The 17233-nt window shown below is 36.5% G+C and overlaps 1 protein-coding gene across 1 annotated transcript in view; it reads left to right on the top strand.

The window, feature by feature from the left end:
* The window catches only part of LOC126354056 (serine/threonine-protein kinase Nek8), a 305150-nt gene that overhangs the window by 241843 nt on the left and 46074 nt on the right, over positions 1–17233 (top strand). The gene's annotated exons all lie outside the window — the stretch shown is intronic.

Genomic DNA, 17233 nt, shown 5'->3' with positions numbered 1-17233 from the left:
TGGCTAAGAATAGTGAATATAGAAGAAACTTCTCATAACTGTACTTTGACACGGGCAACATAATTTTTATGCTGCATGTCAAGGAAAATTTGTAAAACATTTTTTTAGTAAATGATTATAAAACTGTCTTAAAGTGTTTTTAGACTGCAGCCTAGTTTATAATTTAGAATCGTAATCTAGTTCTGTTCATTAGCTAATCCCCTAATGCCATAGAACTCAACCTTTTTTAGATTCTGTGGTTACCCATGTCAAAATCCTTAGTTAAGTCTGACAATACACCTGCCATTTGCTTTGTTTTGTCAATGACTTTTAAAGCAGTGGTTATGCATTCATAGGTTTGCTGTCTCAGTTGATTTCTTACTTTGGAAACCATGTTGAGATACAGCAAATACTCCATTTTTGTTTATGAACTTTATTAACTTACTGTACATTATTTTTCCCAGTGCTTTTTAAAACAGGATGTTCATGTGATGGGATGTTAGTTTATCACTTTACCTTTGTCACCAGCTTTGAATATTGGAGTAGCTTTGCATGTTTTTAGCTGATCAGGAAAGAAGCCCATCTCTGTTGAGCAGTTACATATGTAAGTGAGAGGGTCAATAATATTTTGGAGGGAGAGCTGTAAGATTCTGTTGGGTATGCAATCAACTGCTGCTAACTATGTTGCTTTTAGATGTGTAACAGCCTGGATTGTTTCCACCCTGTTCACATGATCCACAGACATTGGTAATTTACAGCTATTGATCTTCCCTGTTGGCTGCTCATTTCCAACAACATTAGGTTTCATTAAACTTTTAGCTATTCCAATGAAATAGCTGCAAAAGTATAATTTTCTCTTTCACTTGTTTCTGTAAAATTTTTTTTGTCATGTAACAAGACAATGTTATCATTGATTTTCTTGTTTTTGCTTGTTCCTATTTTAGTATGATGTCCCACAAAGCTTTTACTTTACTTGTAGAATTTTTAATATGCATATCATTGTGCATTTTTTTGCCTGTTTTATGACCTTTTGTCGAATTTTTGTGTATGTTTTATAGTGAGTATGCATACTTATTGTCCTTGCAGATTTTATACAGTACTATTTTCTTCTGATGAGAAGTTCTAATTCCTTTAGTAATCCACCCTTGACTCTTGCATTATTTCTGATATTTATCATTTCTAGAGGAAAGGATGTATTAAAATGCTGTATCAGTTTTTCTAGAAATATGTTGAATTTTGTACCAATACTTTCCATTTATGCACAGCAGAACAGTCTTTATTGTACAATAACGAATTAAAGAAATTTATGATTTTCTGACAGAAGATCCTATATTTAAACTTAGGTATGTTGTTGTTTGCCTGCCCTCCTTCAGTGGTGATGCTGATTATTAAAAATTTGTGTCCACTGAAACCTATTCTTAACACTTTAACGAACCACTTAAAGTTCTCTTTATCAGTCAGGATTTCATTGAAGGCTGTCTGAGTGGTTGGTGTTATTCTTGCTGCGAGGTTTACTGTGGCAGTAAGTTTATGTGATTTGAGAGACTGACATGAGTGGCTCTCTGTTTATAATTACTGAGAAGGTCTATGTTAAGGTCACCACAAATTATAAGATCTTATCTTGTTGCATTTACTTTATTAAGCAACAATTCCATTTTTTTGTAGACATACCTCAAACTTTTCTGGTAGGGAATGGTATACCACAGCCACTATCAAATTTAATTTTGGAACTTTTATCACTGCTGTCTCCAAGACTTTTCACAACTTTGATGTGTAATATTAGCTATGTTAGTAACTTCTACATCATCTTTGGCCAGTATGTGGATTCCCCCATAGTGGCTAACTGGTTTATAATAGCAGTCAACCAGAGATAAATTTTGTAGAGAAACAGATTATGTTAAGGTATTATCAAGCTAGTGCTCAGAAACACACATTACAGAAATCTCTTTTAGTTCATAGATTATTAGCATATTTAACTCTTCAACTTCTTTGTGTAGGGCCTGAACATTTTTATTTAAGATCTTCATTCCTGAAGTTGTGGGAATATATACACTACCACTTACCTTCATTTTAAATGCTGTTGTAGCTGCTGCTTTTGGCAATAAAAAATTCAATTGAATTACTTAGCTGTCTCATGTTCCTTCTAACTGGCTATACTGAACCATCTCCCACTGCTGGGGTGGTTGTGGTTTCTGTTGGTGAGGTTGGTGTTGGTCCTTGTGACATTGTTGCTATTGAAGTTTCTTCTGATGCTTGGATGGTTTCAATTGAGATTGCACGTTTTGTAACAGCATGTGATTTTTCAATCATTGTGACATGAAACAGGTTTTTAGATGTACTGATTGACATCTTGACCTTGTCTTTCCTCAGTGTAGGTTATTAGCTCTAGAATGTTATTAATTTTTCAGATATCTTCTTTTCTGTTACCCTGAACTTCTGACCAGTTGTAGTCTGCAATGTTCCAGTTACTGTCTTTCCTATGCTTTCTGCTTTTTTCCCCACTTATCAGTTATAGTTTGTACTGTTTTAGTGATTGTCTTTGCTATGCCTTCTGCTTTCTCCTGTCTTATTCTCATGCCCATAGTTTTCTAAGACGTAATTAACACTTGGGATTCTTACTTTGTTATCACTAATGAGTAAAATGAGTGTTTCAGACATCTGTTTCTTTCCATCCATCTCTACTTTACAAGGCTTCCATTTAAATAATTTTGTTTCAACCTAATGCTTCCATTTAAATATTAACAGCAATTCTCCATTTGCTTTCATTTCTTAACTCATTGATTTTCTGTACCATATGCAATTTGTTGCCTCTGGTTTTTAGTTTAGATGCCGTATGGGGGAGGTAAGAAGGAAATGACAAGTATTTTGGACAAGTCAGGAAAACTGCTTGTGAATCCTGTGGATTCCTTGGGCAGATGGAGAGAATATTTTGAAGAGTTGCTCAATGTAGGTGAAAATACGATCAGTAATGTTTCAGATTTCGATGTACAATGGGATAGGAATGAGGATGGAAATAGGATCACATTTGAGGAAGTGGTGAAAATGGTCAATAGATTGCAGTGCAATAAAGCAGCTTGGAGTGGATGAAATTAAGTCGAAACTCATCAAATACAGTGGAATGTCAGGTCTTAAATGGATACACAGGATAATTGAAATGGCCTGGGAGTCGGGACAGGTTCCATCAGACTAGACAAATCAGTAATCAGTAATCACACCAATCTTTAAACACGGAAACAGAAAAGATTTTAACAACTACAGAGGTATCTCTTTAATCAGCGATGTGGGTAAAATCTTCTGTGGTATTGTTGAAAGGAAAGTGCGAGTATTAGTTGAGGACCAATTGGAGGAAAATCAGTGTGGGTTTAGGCCTCTTAGAGGTTGTCAGGACCAGATCTTTAGCTTACGGCAAATAATGGAGAAGTGTTATGAATGGAACAGGGAATTGTATCTATGCTTTATAGATCTAGAAAAGGCATATGACTGAGTTCCTAGGAGGAAGTTATTGTCTGTTCTACGAGATTATGGAATAGGAGGCAAACTTTTGCAAGCAATTAAAGGTCTTTACATGGACAGTCAGGCAGCAGTTAGAGTTGACGGTAAATTGAGTTCATGGTTCAGAGTAGTTTCAGGGGTAAGACCAGACAGCAACCTGTCTCCACTGTTGTTCATATTATATAAGGATCATATGTTGAAAACAATAGACTGGCTGGGCGAGATTAAGATGTGTGAACAGAAAATAAGCAGTCTTGCATATGTGGATGACTTAGTTGGGATGGCAGATTCGATTGAAAGTTTGCAAAGTAATATTTCAGAGCTAGATCAGAAATGTAAGGACTATGGTATGAAAATTAGCATCTCCAAAACGAAAGTAATGTCAGTGGGAAAGAGATATAAATGGATTGAGTGCCAAATAGGAGGAACAAAGTTAGAACAGGTGGACAGTTTCAAGTACTTAGGATGCATATTCTCACAGGATGGCAACATAGTGAAAGAACTGGAAGCGAGGTGTAGCAAAGCTAATGCAGTGAGTGCTCAGCTACTATCTACTCTCTTCTGCAAGAAGGAAGTCAGTACTGAGACTAAGTTATCTGTGCACCGTTCAATCTTTCGACCAACTTTGTTGTATGGGAGCGAAAGCTGGGTGGATTCAGGGTACCTTATCAATAAGGTAGAGGTTACGGATATGAAAGTAGCTAGGATGTTTGCAGGTACTAGTAGATGGGAATAATGGCAGGAGGGTGTCCACAATGAGGAAATCAAAGAAAAACTGGGAATGAACTCTATAGATGTAGCAGTCAGGGTGAACAGGCTTAGATGGTGGGGTCATGTTACACGCATGGGAGAAGCAAGGTTACCCAAGAGACTCATGGGTTCAGCAGTAGAGGGTAGGAGGAGTCAGGGCAGACCAAGGAGAAGGTACCTGGATTCGGTTAAGAATGAATTTGAAGTAGTAGGCTTAACATCAGAAGAGGCACCAATGTTAGCACGGAATAGGGGATCATGGAGGAATCTTATAAATGGGACTATGCTCCAGACTGAACGCTGAAAGGCAGAATCAGTCTTAAACAATGATGATGTCGTATGTCATGTCATTTTGGGATAGGATGGATTATTACATTCATTTTATGGCTAAGTTTCAGTACAGTTTCTAATGTTTCAAGCATGTGCTTTTTAACCTAATGCAGTTGATTTCAAATTATTTAGGAATAAAGAAGATAACTCACTGAAAATCGGAAGTGCTGTCTCATCAACAGGCACACAAAAAAGGTACAGAACTTTCCTAGCTTTCAGAATGAAATTCATTCCTACCTTTTGGTGAGTCATTTCCTTTATTCCTATATAATTCATAATTCTCAACCAGAACTTTCCACACACTATTATACAGCTGATTTCAAGGAATTCACATCAGCAATTAATTTTGAAGTGTTCTCTCAGTTGTTCATATAAGTAATCATATAAAGCTTAAGATAATTTGAACCATAACAGCAGAATCTGTTTTCCCGAGATTCTCTCTCTTCCTGCAAGTAACGTTAGCAGACTTGTAAATATCATGTTTTATTCTCATTCATTTTCTTGTTATACTCATATGCCATGGATCTATACTGCAAACATGTTGCTCAAGTGTGGCACTGGAGATACTATTAAGTATGTAGCAAACACTCAAACATCCTGAAGAAGGGTAACTTACCGACCCCCTTCCCCTACTGTGCGCTTATAATCTGGAGTTCAGAGTTTCTGTTTAAATATTTTGTAATAACTATCAATTTTTTGGGACATAATAAGTTTCTTGTGTCATACACAAACATTTAGCTTCATGGCATGACACGTCTCAATATTGACTAACTCATTTATATAAAAAATTGCAATGTTGAACTCTCCCCTCCCCCCCTCTCCCCATGATAAATTTATGTGGACACACATGAATAATTACAATATGAAAAGAAGATAATAATGATTGTTAAGAATATTTATTTAGAAAAAGGAAAATACAAATACATCTGTCTTTACACAGTGAACACATTCATGGGATGGAAATAATGGACTAAATGTTGTATAGTAAAAATATAATACTGATTGTTGAGATCCCTGTCAACACAGTCAAAACTATTGATATAAATATAGCACATTCCAACACATCTCCTTACAATTATATCACAATCAAATTACATTCAATATTTATCAAAATTTTACTGATTAACCTTGTTCAAAGATTTGATAAAAATATCTGCTACATTGCTTTCTGAATCTACTTTACAAATGTCTATAGTTCCATTCATATAACATTCATTCACAGAATGGCTGTGTGCTTCCATTTGCTTTGAATTTTTAGTAAGGTTAATAATAAATAATTAAAATATTCAGTATTGGGTGCCCCTGAGTTTTAACAGACTTCTCAGACTTTGGATCAAGAACTTTACATTCAAGTGTTTAGTTACTCGTTTCGAGGTTTTATTTTTATTTAAACTTCTGATTTTCTTATCCCTTGCTCTCTTCCAATTTCTGACTTGTGGCTATTCATTGTCTCCTCAAAATTTTGTGTACTGTTAGAAGTTTACATAAATGGAGTTACTTATGACATAATAATTAAATATATCAGGCACTCTGTGTTTTCTAGCTGACCTTTTCAACTCTTGTTCCTGTTTTTATTTATAATTCCTTGGACACCCTTTGATACCTTTTCTTCACTTGCTCATATACTGATCTATTTTTTATGCTTTTGCACTCAGAATCACTAAAATGTTCACTCCCTGAATCAGAGTCCCTAATATCAACACATCTGACATTATCTTCCACAGTATAAACATATCTGGCTATGACAACTTTGTTGTTAATCAATACTCTTTATCCAACTTCACTGTACCCTATTAAAATTCCCAAGTCTACTTAATGACCTCACTTTAATTTTATAAGTTGCTCTGACACTCATACAAAAACCCCAATTCCATAGAACTTTAAATGTTCAACATTAAGTTTCTTCCCAAACAATATCTCACAAGAAGTTTTTCTTTCAATAATATTAACAAAATTTCTGCTTTTAAAGTATGCAGCTGCAATTCGAATTCAGGCCAAAATCTCTTATTTTCTCTCACGTCAGGTGACAGGCTCCTTGACATATCAGTAGCGGATTTGTTGTGTCTTTCAGCCGTACCATTTAATTTATGTACACAGGGAGGACACACATTTACAATGATTACTTTCTGTCTTGTAAAATGACACACATATAAATTTAAATATTCTTTCCCATTTTCACATCTCAATTTCTTAATAGTTTTACCAGTTGAATTTTCAATTTCATTAACATACTGCACAAAACAATCATAACTTGCTTTTTAGATAACATGAAGACTCTGGTTTATTCTAATCACCAACAAAAGTGAGAAATATCTTTTGCCAGCAAACTGTGAGTTGAGTGAGGTCCATTCGAATCACTATGAATAATCTCTAATATAAAATAAATTTTTCATTTCAGTTGGAATCATGTCATTATAATCTGTAAAATAACTATGTTTCTTATTTTTTTAATTTGTGAAACTTTACCATATACAGTTTATACATTCACAGGCTCTTTTGAAGTTATGCACTGAGAAAAATAATTTTCATTATTAAAAACATGATCTGTGCAACTACCATCTAATAACAAACACTGTGCACCAATGAAAATTTAAATCGAATGGAAATAGCTAATTTCTATCAATTCTAATGTGTTGATCATGAATATCAAACAGGCAATTCAAAGTTAGCTTTGGTTTTCATTTTGCACTGTTTTATTACAGTGAGATAACTATATACGGATTTTTATGTTAAGTTCAAAATCAAATATTATAATAGTTTGTCAAAGCAGTGCTTTTACATGTTGGTAATGAGCTTCCTTCTATTCCAGTTGGGCATAGTATCCATATGAAAGAGTCATATCAAAACATGAAAATTTTACTAGAAGCCATCAAGTATAATGACTCTCAATGGCAGATTTGTGATGACTTGAAAGTGGTAGCACTGCTGTTAGGTATGCAGTTAGGGTATACTAAATATTGCTGCTTTCTCTGTGAATGGGATAGCCGAGCACATGCATCTCATTACACTGAACATGACTGTCCCACCAGAAAATCTCTTCAACCAGGTATACAGAACATTAAGCGTGAAACTCTTAGTAGACCCTAAAAATATTCTGCTCCCACCCTTGCCCATCAAGTTGGGTCTCATGAAAAACTGTGTCAAAGGAATGAACAAAGATGGTGATGTGTTTAAGTACTTAAGGGAAAAATTCTCTTACCTAAGTGATGCCAAAGTAAAGGAGGGCATCTTTGTAGGCCCACAGATTTGAGAGATTTTTGGAGACCTTTAGGGAACAAACAAGCAATAAATTAAGAGGAGATTGTAGATAACATGTTGTTATCTTATCAAAAACTTGGTTGCAACATGTCATTGAAAAGCATTTCTTACATGATCATCTTGACTTCTTCCCCAAAAATTGTGGCGCAGTAAGTGATGAACGTGGGGAGCAATTTCATCAAGATATTGCCACATTTGTGAAGAAGTATGCTGGAAAGTGGAGCCCTACTATTTTAGCAGATTATTGCTGGACTGTCATAAGGGATGTGTCCGAGTATGTGTATAAATGTCAAGCCAAGCAAAAATGGTCATCTTCTGAATTTATCTTGGAACAAAATATGTAATGGTGTGTGCTGTATGTATGGACATTTAACATTTGTAACACTTTATATAAATTGGTGACCATTTAATTTATATATTTCTTTTGTGCTTTATATAGTTCTGGTACAAAGTAGGCTTACAAAGTATTTACATTGATGTAATACTATTTTCATTTTTTCTTAATATTTTACTTTTGTACTTCCAGAATGGCACTGAAATTTATCAATGCATAACACATAACACAATTCAAGTAATTATTCACTTAAAATTTGTTATGCTGAATCTTGGAACAGGAGTGCATATTTAGTTTGAGAGTTATTATATACAAAAATGTAGTTTACTTTAAAAAAAATTAGAGTTAAAAATTTATGCAGATGATGATTTTGTATCATTTTATACTGAAATAAACGTAACTAACTCAAAATCATGCAATTTACACACTTTCACTTCAAATTTGTTGTTTAGTGCAATCAGTCTGTACATTGTTACCTGATTCTTCATTATTACACACCACTGTAGGCTTTACCTCCATTACATAACTGCTCATGCTTGTTCCATTCTGTTGAAATTCTCAGTGTCCTGGGTAATGACTGCTTCTTGGATCTTAACATTCACTTCTAGCACATGACCAGTTATTGCTGCCCCAACTGTGCCACAACATACTCAACAGAAACCAGTTTGGTTTCCAAAAAGGTAGATCAACTGAGCAGGCTATTTTTTCTCTCACAAATGAAATTTTAGAGTCAATAAATAATAAGATGTCACCTATTGGAATTTTTTGTGAGTTGTCTAAGGCCTTTGACTGTGTGGACCACAACATTCTCTTACATAAGGCTAATTTTTATGGCTTGCGAGGTAGCATTGGTAGATGGATAGAATCATATCTGCAAAACAGAAAACAGAAGGTGATAATTAATGGTGCCAATGATAGTCCCATTTCTTCTGATTGGGGCACATTAAAGTGTGGTGTGCCTCAGGGGTCCATCCTAGGACCTTTGCTTTTCCTTATCTTCATCAATGATCTCCCACTTTGCACAGACACCGAGTGTAAATTTACTCTTTTTGCCGATGACACCACTATTCTGCTTGAAAGTCGAACTAACAGTGACCTAGAAAATAAATGTAATGCTGTACTCGTTGACATCCTACACTGGTTTAAGTGCAACGGACTAACTCTAAACATTCAGAAAACTCAGTATATGCAATTTCACACATCTCAACAAGAAAATGAAGTATGCCACTTAAACTGTGGTAACCAAAATATACTACACTGTGAATCATCTAAGTTCTTGGGCATTCTAATTGATGGCAAGCTGAACTGGTCTGAGCATATCTTAGACCTACATAGAAGGCTCAGTGTGGCAACTTATGCTCTGCGTGTAATCACCCCCATTGGTGATGAGGACGCTACTAAAGCTGCCTACTTTGGTTATTTTCATTCTATCATGTCGTATGGCATAATATTTTGGGGCAACAAGCCTTTAGCCAAACAAATATTTACTGCACAGAAGAGAGCTGTTAGAATCATGAGTGGTGTTCATCCAAGATATTCTTGCAGAAGTCTGTTTCATAAGTTACAAATATTAACACTTACCTCTCAATTCATATTTTCTTTGATGATTTTTGTTTCTAACAACCTATCTCTTTTTAAAACTAATAGTGAATGTCATGATCATAATACTAGGTCTAAAAATGATCTACACAGGGATCTGAAACATTTAAGTCTTGTTCAGAAAGGTGTTCATTATTCAGCCACAAAAATTTTCAACTCCCTTCCATCAGCTATTAAAGATCACATTAATGTCTTACCTATTTTTAAATGTAAATTGAGAGAATACCTAATGATAAATTCCTTCTATTCTCTTGATGAGTATCTACAGATAAAGCAATGATTTTTTATACTGATAAAAATTTGTTTGCTATAGATCACATTAACTGTTTAATTTGGAAAATGTACTATATTTCCTTTTTAGGTATTGTTTTATATTACTTGAGCTATACCTTTGATTTGATTTTAACCTACAAACTTATTCATAATCTTATGGTACATTTTTGTCATTTTATATAAGTGTATTATTTGTTTAATTTGGAAAATTTACTATATTTCCTTTTTAGGTATTGTTGTATATTACTTGAGCTAGACCTTTGATTTGATTTTAACCTACAAACTTATTCATAATCTTATGGTACATTTTTGTCATTTTATATATGTGTATTATATCTGTTGTATGTAATCATGACTCATTCCACATCCTTGTGATTTATCACAATACGGATTAATGGAATATGAAATAAATAAATAAATAAATAAATAAAAATAATCACTTTGCCCATGTTCCAAACTGCTGTGACTGCCTCCATGGTGATGTCTATGAATCTCTGCTTGTTCTTGTCTGGTGACAATCTCCCCTGAAATGTACTGGTTTGCCACATCTGTAATGCAACTGCTCCCAGTAGCTCTTACCACTTTTCTTTTCAGTGTGAAATGCACTGAATTTTACTTTTTCACTTCCATCCTTGTCCTGTCATCTAAAGTTTACTTCCAACATGCTCAACTGTCTGATTTTTGTCTTGCAAAACATTGCTCAAGTCCCTGAATTTGCTCAAGGATTCCAGCAAGGTTCTCTACATGTTGTTTAGCTTCTCATTTTCTGATACTTTTTTACCTGCTATTTTAATTCATTCACCATTGTTTTTTTCAAAAATACTGAAGAATGTTGTTGTGTCACTCTATAGTTTTTTCACCTAAGTTTGTACAACTTGTTTCTGGGTGTAATTTGTTGTGTTGTTGATTCTTCAGAATATAATTCACAAAACTTTTTCATTATCTCAAATGCAGCTTCATTATCACTATTGCTGCTTGTTCGAAAAAAAACAATCAAACCCCTGTGGAAGACAGCATAGTCACTGAATTTATAAAAACTGGTGGTGAGGCTGTAATAAAGGAACTGCACACATTAATATCAGATCTATGGGAAACAGAAACTATGCTACATAATTGGAAAATTGCAATAATTATCCCCATTTATAAGAAGGAGACAGAACAGCATGTGAAAACTCCTAAGCACAGCTATAAGATCTTCACAAGTATATTAAACAAAAGGATACAGAAGTGTGCAGAAGGCTTACTAGGGGAATATCAGTGTGGCAGAGGAACAACTGGAATGAGATTTACACTCTGCAGCAGAGTGCGTGCTGATATGAAACTTTCTGGCAGATTAAACCTGTGTGCTGGACCGAGACTTGAATTCAGGACCTTTGCCTTTCATGGGAAATTGCCCTGCCATCTGCGCTACCCAAGCACAACTCATGCTCTGTCCTCACAGCTTCACTTCTGCCAGTACTTCATCTCCTACCTTCCAAACTTTACAGAAGCTCTCCTGGTAGAGCACTTGCCCATGAAAGGCAAAGGTGCAGAGTTTGAGTCTTAGTCCAGCACACAGTTTTAATCTACCAGGAAGTTTCAGATGAGCAACTGATCAAATATTTGTGATAAGACAAATAATGGAAAAGTTCTATGAACATGATGTAGATCTGCATTTCCTATTCATCGACTTCAGACAAGCCTTTGACAGCATAAATTGGCAAGAACTGTACAGAGTACTGGAAGAAGTTGGTATATGTGCTAAACTAATAAGAGTAATCAGAATCACAATGACAGAGACAAGAGCAAAAGTAAAGGTCCTTAGCAGAAAAAGGGAAAGCTTTGACTTTAATAAAGGCAAGAAGCTAGGTGATAGTCTCTCCACTGTCCTATTCAATATAGCCCTGCATAGTGCAGTAAATAAAATCAACAAAAGAGGCACCATATTTATGAAAACTAGCCAGATATGTGCGTACGCTGATGGCATTGCTATGGTAAGAAGAAATATCAATACACTCCAAGAAACGTACTGGGAAATGGAAACAGAAGCCTTAAAAATTGGATTCATAGCAAAAGAAAACAAAACAATATATGGTAATGTCACAATCTGAGGCCAGAAGAACCCTAAAAAACTAAACATCAGTGGGAAATGCTTCAAAGAAGTGTCCTCTCTTAACTACTTGGGAGCCCTAATAACAAATGATGACAGTATTGGAAAGGCTATAAGGGAAAGAATACAAGCAGGGAACAGAGCTTACTTTGCCAATATGCAACTTTTCAGGAATAGCCTTGTTACAAGAAAAACAAAACTGCTAATATATAATTCCCTAGTCCGCCCAGTTGTCACATACGGGTCAGAGGTATGGACGTTGACAAAACATGATAAAAATGCATTAAGAACCATTGAGCAGAAAATACTATGCAAAATCTATGGGCCGATAAGGGAGGAAGAAGGCTGGAGAATACGCTGCAATGCCGAATTACAGAAGTTAATACAAGATTGGGACATAATAAAATTTGTGAAACCACAGCAAATACAAAGGCTAGAACACTTGGAGAGAATGGCGGAGGATAGAATTCCAAAGAAAATGATGAAAGGTGTGATCCATTCAGCTAGGCGAAAAGGGAGACCTAGAAGAAGATGGATTGATGATGTAATACTAGATCTCACTAGTATGGGAGTCTGGGGGTGGAAAAACTGCAAATAACTGGGAAACATGGAGGAAGATGGTTGAAGAAGCTAAGGCTTATCAAGGGCTGTAGTGCTACTGAAGAAAAGTAGTCACAGGTGTATTTGTCCTATGGCAGAATATTGCAAAAATGCTGAAAAACCTTATCTGATGAACATTATCTCAACCAGTGCCAACCTGATTCCAGACCTATGATGCTCTTCCTGCTCAGCTTTATCCACTTTATACTTATCAACAATTACTTTACATTTGAGGGGCAGACTTATAAACAGATCAGGGACATTGTCATGGGAACCAGAATGGCTCCTTGCTATGCTTACCTCTTCATGGGTTGCTTGAAGGGGGCTTTCCTTGGATCCATTAGCCTTCAGCCTCTTGTTTGGGTTAGAGAGACTGATGCAACTGATGCATCTTTGCCATGTGGATTCTCAGTGACGCTGACCTTTTACAATTTTTGAATCTCCAAACACATTCTCCCAATTAAATTTCACATGGTCCTATTCTGAACCCAATGCCACTTTCCTTGATGTTGACATCATTCTCACCGAGGATCAACAAAAAAACTGTTCATGTTAAACCTACTAACAAGCAGCAGTACTTGCATTCTGACAATGCTTTGCATATCAAACATTCCATGCCATACAGCTTTGGAATTTGAGGCAAATGTACTTGTCCAGCCTCAGGGCTCTTTGCAGCAATACACCACCATTCTCACCTCACAGCAACCCCTACAGCCTAGCTCAGAATCAGATTTCTCAGAACTTCACACCCAACCTGGTACTGCTGTTCCCTCCAAAAACCAAGTTAGGAGTACACCTATTGTCATTCAATACAGTTCATGTCTTCAATGTGTTATTTAGCTATTCAACTACTGTATTTACTCAAATCAAAGCTGCACTCGAATCTAAGCTGCGCCAGAAAAATGAGACTCGAAATCAATGAAAAAAAATTTTCCCCAATCTAAGCACCTGAAATTTGAGACTCGAAATTCAAGGGGAGAGAAAAGTTTTAGGCCGCACCTCCAAATCGAAACAAAGTTGGTCCATTGTAATATGAGACACAATTTAGGTTGAATGAATGACGATACAGCTACAGTAGTTCGGTTCGAGTCGTAAGCTTAGCAGTTAAGCTTTACCAGGTAGCCATTGCTATGTCAGGTGCTCCGTCCGTATTTATACGGGCACCCTTCCTTTTTCACATGCTTTATCTGGTTTGAATTGATTGCTTATTTTTCTTCGATCTGATAAGTGCCGTTCTCTTTGTTATAGGTGTTTACATCACTCTAAGCTGAAAATGCATTGCTGTACTGTGTCATGCATTGTTTGTCGCATTCTGATAAGGAGTGTTTACGGACTGTCGCCGATCGCAGCATGGCTTGCTTTTGTGCACGATACCGCAGCTTAGCAATTTAAAAAAAAGGAGAGGAATCGTCTCATTAGTGAAACAATGGCAAGAGACTGCTATTTGTTGTTACTTACACTACTACGTTATTAGATAATGACCAACAAGAACCAAATAATAAACTGGGTATGATAGAAGATGTTCTGAACGAGAGTTTAGCGAAAAATTTTCTCCGTTTGAAAATCTTTGCAGACACCTCTTTAATACATTACATTGTGCACAGAAATTAGAGTCTCTTCCGTGCTTCATTTCTGATGGTATCACTATTAGGCATAAGAATAATACAATATAAACATGACATGATATGTATATTCTTCCGTGTTTGCTGTTGTCTCACTCTAGTTTCTTAGTTTATTAGGCAGACAGGATTTAAATGAGATAGCAGCAAACATGAAACAATACAAGGCAAAATGTTTATAATCGTATTATTCTTATGGTGAAGAGAATACTGCATGTGATTCACAATTCATAAATGTTCCTATTAGCAACCATCTCTTCTCAAGGTAGGAAAAAATTCAGAATGTAGAGTTGGCCATATTGACAAACATCCCAAACAGTCTTGCCTGTCGGATTTTCATTGTACATTGAAATGCTGCTACATTCGAAGATGAACAATATGGAATTTGTATTTACTTCGTTGGATAATATATGAAAATGTAGTGGTCAAAACTCGGGGTGGAGGAAAAAAAAAAAAAAAAAGAAAAGAAAAAAAAAAAAAAAAACTCGTCCTCCAACATTTTTTTAAAAAAATTATTTACTGATGCTTTATCTTTGTGCCTGCAAAGCATGCTTGTGCAGCGCTACATATATTTGACGGCAGAAGTTAGTTGTGGCGGCACCTACCAACACTTTTCAGAACTTCCGCTTACTTTGCACTCGATTCTAGGCTGCTGGCGGTTTTTTGGGTTATAAAAACAGGGAAAAAAGTGCGTCTTAGATTTGAGTAAATATGGTAGGCACCTTCCCAAAATCATGGCCTGAAATGAAGTCCATTCTGTGTGACATTTTTTCAACCACACTTAGAATAGCTTCCCCCCACCCCCACCCATTCCATCCCCTTCTTCCAGCCAGTTTCCTCAGTGTTCGGGTTGCTCCTTCTGCACCCATTTTCCTACCCTCTGGCTCCTACCCCACTGACCATCCCTGCTGTAAGACTTGCTCTATGCACCCTCTTACCACCACCTATACCATCCCCATAACTGGCAAAACATATGCTGTCAAAGGGAGAGCCACTAGTGAAATGACATGTCATGTACCAGCTGTATGTAGACACTGTTTGGCCTTTTATATTGATATGTCTACCACCAACTTATCAGTTTGGATTAACATGCACAGAGGGTGTATACTGGTAACAGACAAGGGAACTGTTGCAGAGTATGTCCTACAACATGGCAGCAGTTGTGAGTTGTGATCTCAGTTCCTATTTCACCACACCATCTGAACCCCCTCCCCCCCCCCCCCCCCCCCCAACGTCAGTTTCTCAGAATAACGCAAGTGGGAACTGGCTTTACAACATGTTCTTGGCTCTTATCAGCTACATGGCATTAATTTATATTAATTTCTTTTTAAAGCTTCCTGGCAGATTAAAACTGTGTGCCCGACCGAGACTCGAACTTGGGACCTTTGCCTTTCGCGGGCAAGTGCTCTACCATCTGAGCTACCAAAGCACGACTCACGCCCGGTACTCACAGCTTTACTTCTGCCAGTATCCGTCTCCTACCTTCCAAAATTTACAGAGCTTCTGTAATGTATGTAGATATTGTGTGTGGAATGAGAACAGCATGAATGGTAACAGGTTTGTTTGACTCACAGGACAGTTTCACAGAGATGTTGAAAGAACTGAACTGGCAGATTCTTGAAGATTGATGGAAACTGCCCTGAGAAAGTCTCCAGACAAAAGTTAAAAGAACTAGTTTTAAATGATGACTCTAGTAATACACTACATCCCCCTATATATTGCTCCCTTTGGGATTGTGGGGAGAAGATTAAATTAAGTACATCTCAAACAGACATTTGGACAATCATTCAACCTACACTCCCTATATGAATGGAATGGAAACAAGGCCTAATAATTGATACAGTAGGATGTACCCTCTGCCATCCACTTCACAGTGCTTTTGCAGAGTGTAGGATTAGACTTAGATGCAGATGTGTCATACCAATCAATCCCTTCTTCTAGTCTAGTTGCACCTCAATTTCTCTTTTCTCAACTTTCCTTCAATCCATTCATCATCTGCAGAGCTAGTTGGCATAGAAACTTGTGACTCTTTGGGGTCTGTTGGCTTGCTTTTTGTCTTTCAGGGCAGGGATAATGCATTCATTATGCTGTTCAAAGTACCTTACCCACATTTTTGTTTTCTTATTCATTATTAGACTTACTCCTGCCTTACTTCTTGTATTGACCTGACTGTATCTAACTTTAACCTAATCCATTTCCCTTTTTAAATTCTCTCATGTATCTACCTGATTAAGAGATTGAACATTCCACACTCCAGCCCATAGAAAGCCAGTTTTGTTTTTCCTCATGAAGACATCCTCCTGAGTAGCTATTGCCCAGAAATCCAAATGAGGGACTAATGTAACTCCCAAATATTTTATGTGAGGGGATGGCATCATCATTTAACCATGCAGGAGAGCAGCATGCCCTTGGGAGAAGAATGTCATGGCTGTAGTTTCACCTTCCGTTCTTTTGTTCACAGTACCAGCACAGCAAGGCCATGTTTCCTAAAGTTACAAGACCAGATAGGTCAATGGTCCAGACTGTTGCCCTTGAAACTATTGAAAAGACTGATGACCCTCTGTAGGAACCATGTGTTACAGTGACTCTTCACAGATATCCCTTTGCCAGCAGCATCTATGATATGGCTATTGTATCGTGTCATCTATATACCTCATTTAATTAAACGTTTTTCAATAATGCTTCATTTGTATTAAACCTACCTTACAAATTACATAATTTTCTAAATCTATGTAAAAAAATGCAGAAAGTAAGTTTCTAATGGGGTGATGTGGGGTAGGGGACATAGCCTTGAATACTTGGGTACGCCTCTGTCTGACTAAATTAAAATGTTGTCACAAACCTCAACGTTTTTACTTATCCTCCCTGAACTTGAAGTCCTTTACTGAACTTGTTTATTTCATTTACTGC

Source organism: Schistocerca gregaria, chromosome 3 (genome assembly GCF_023897955.1).
Source record: "Schistocerca gregaria isolate iqSchGreg1 chromosome 3, iqSchGreg1.2, whole genome shotgun sequence".
Lineage (NCBI taxonomy): Eukaryota > Metazoa > Arthropoda > Insecta > Orthoptera > Acrididae > Schistocerca > Schistocerca gregaria.
The sequence above is the reverse complement of the archived record's forward strand: the minus strand, read 5'-3'. Positions and strand labels throughout refer to the sequence as shown.